This window comes from Bombina bombina, chromosome 4 (genome assembly GCF_027579735.1).
Source record: "Bombina bombina isolate aBomBom1 chromosome 4, aBomBom1.pri, whole genome shotgun sequence".
Lineage (NCBI taxonomy): Eukaryota > Metazoa > Chordata > Amphibia > Anura > Bombinatoridae > Bombina > Bombina bombina.
In genome coordinates, this window is record NC_069502.1 from 1,206,708,666 (window position 1) to 1,206,711,523 (window position 2,858).

Genomic DNA, 2,858 nt, shown 5'->3' on the forward strand with positions numbered 1-2,858 from the left:
CCCCTCCCAGAGTTTGCCTATCCTAAAATACACGGACACTATTCACTGGATTCAGCGTAATCACAGTGAAGGTGTGTGGAGGGAATATGATGCTGAGTTCAGGAGGAAAATGGCAGGAAATCCTTCCCTGACTTTTGACTCTACTGATAACCAGTTGTGGCAGCGAATGGACCCAAAAGGGGGTGCACCCGCTGCTGTAACTTCAACTCAGCAATCAGCGCAGCAGTCCTTTCGTAATACCAGAAGCAGGAAACGGGGGGGAACCTGCTGGCCCTTCCAGGACAAAAAATGCGACAAGGGTAGCGCATGCACCTTCAGACACGTCTGCAGGTACTGCTCTGGTCCACACCCTGGCAGTGACTGCATCAAGCGAAGGGACCAGACCAATAAGCCCCCTTCAGCAAACTTGGGCCAGAAAGGCGGAAACGCCAATTAAGGTACATGCCATGGCACCATGGTTGTGGGCTTACCCAGACCAGGCGGCGGCACGTATGTTATGGGAGGGTTTTTCATTTGGTTTTCATATCCCCACATTTAGGCAAATCAAGGGTAAGAGATTTAATAGGAACCTTATTTCAGCATACCAACACCCCGAAGTAGTGAGGGATAAAATTAATAAAGAAGTGACTTTAGGGCGAATGGCTGGCCCCTTTGCTGCCCCACCTTTACCTGATTTGGTCATTTCCCCGTTGGGGGTGGTTCCCAAGAAAGAACCAGGGAAGTTTCGCCTCATTCAGCACCTGTCGTACCCAAAAGGTAGCTCAGTCAATTATGCCATTGACCCCCAACTCAGCTCGGTGCGCTATCAATCCTTTGATAGCGCACTAGACCTGGTCAGGAGGGCGGGTCATGGTGCTCTATTGGCGAAACTAGACATTGAGTCGGCATTTAGGCTTCTTCCACTCCACCCCTCAGTTTTCCATCTAATGGGTTGTAAGTTTGCAGGTGTGTACTACGTGGATCGCTGCCTGCCCATGGGCTGCTCTTTGTCATGCGCCTTGTTTGAAGCGTTCAGTAGTTTCCTTCATTGGGTCGTAGCTTCAGAAGTGGGCAGCGATCCCATAGCACACTACCTGGACGATTTTCTCATTGTAGGGAGAGCAGGCTCCGATGATTGTTTATCCACTATGAACATCATGCGCAGCGTCATGAGACATTTCGGGGTGCCCCTGGCAGAGGACAAAACGCAAGGCCCCGCGTCCTGTTTAGTTTTCCTGGGAATCGAAATCGACACCCAGGCTCGGCTCTGTAGGTTGCCACCTGATAAAGTTCAGGGCATGCTTGAGGCGGTCAGAGCGGCAGTCTCTAATGCAGTTATTTCCCTGAAACAGTTACAATCCCTGTTAGGTTTGCTTAATTTCGCTTGCAGAGTTATCCCCATGGGTCGGGTTTTTAACCGTAGACTGGAAAGACAGCTTAGTGGTAGGTCAAACCCGAAATCAAAGATAACCCTAGGGAGTGAATTGCTGGCTGACCTAGTAGTCTGGGAACAGTTTCTCACGCGATTTAACGGGATTCGGGTCTGGCGTACCCCTCCCATGTCTAGCCAGTTACTGCACCTTTTCACTGACGCAGCTGGATCGCACGGTTACGGGGCCTATTTCCAGGGAGAGTGGAGCGCGGAGCCCTGGCCGGAGTCCTGGGCCCCGGCAGGCCTTACTCGAAACCTGACTCTCCTGGAGCTATTCCCCGTGGTCTTGGCGGTCGAGCTGTGGGGTGGGAAGTTGTCAAACAGGACTGTTGTGTTCTGGACAGACAACATCAGTGTGGTTTTTGCGATCAATAACTTGTCAGCCACCTCAGCAAAGGTCATTACCTTGCTGCGCCACCTGGTGTTGCGCTGTCTGGACCTTAACATCCAGTTCCAGGCCCGTCATGTCCCGGGCGTTAACAATGTTGTAGCTGACGCCCTGTCACGATTCGAATGGGTGACATTTCGCAAGTTAGCCCCCACAGCTGCAGCCGTGGGTTTACGCTGTCCTGATTTCCTTTGGCAGCTCGTCCTTCCTGGATAGCCTTACTGCCGTTAGTCCGCTCCTCCTTAGCACCATCCACTTGGCACGCCTATGCCCGCATGTGGTCTGAATGGGACAATTTCTGTGCGTCCAGGGGAGCCGACGCTGCTCAGGGGTCTAGGGACAACTTACATGATTGGCTGGTGAGTTTGCATGCCTCTGGGGCCCGTCAGGGGGCAATACAATCCAAATTGGCCGCCCTCTTATTTTTCTATAGGGCATTAGCCATTCCTGACCCAACCAATTCCTTTTTTATTAGGCAGGTGATCAAGGGTTGGGGCAGATCGCAGCAGCGGAAAATAGACACGCGCGAACCCATCACCCGCGACCGCCTGGAGCGATTGCTCTTGGCGCTCGACGTGGTCTGTAGATCAGATTTTGAAGCCCTACTCTTCAAAACTGCGTTTAATCTGGCCTTTGCCGCCGCTCTTAGAGTTAGCGAGGTAGTAGCACCCTCCAAGCAGGCGTCAGGGGCAGGTATACAACTGCAACATGTTAGAGCTGCCCCTGATTCCTTACTTCTTTTTCTGCCGCGATCAAAGACAGATCAGGAGGGTAAGGGAACCTGGATCCCCGTTCACCCTCAGGTGAACAGCGCATGCTGCCCGGTTAACTGCGTTAACCTTTACCTGGCTCAAAGGCCGCCTGGCCCGGGGCAATTCCTGGTCCATGTGGACGGCAGATCCCTTTCCAAATTTCAGTTCGGTAGGGTCCTAAAATTGGCGGCAGTCCAGGCGGGGCTGGACGCTAGCAGACTCGCCCCGCACTCTTTTCGCATAGGGGCCGCGACTAACGCTGCGCAAGCGGGCTCCTCGTGCGAGGACATAAAACGTATTGGGCGTT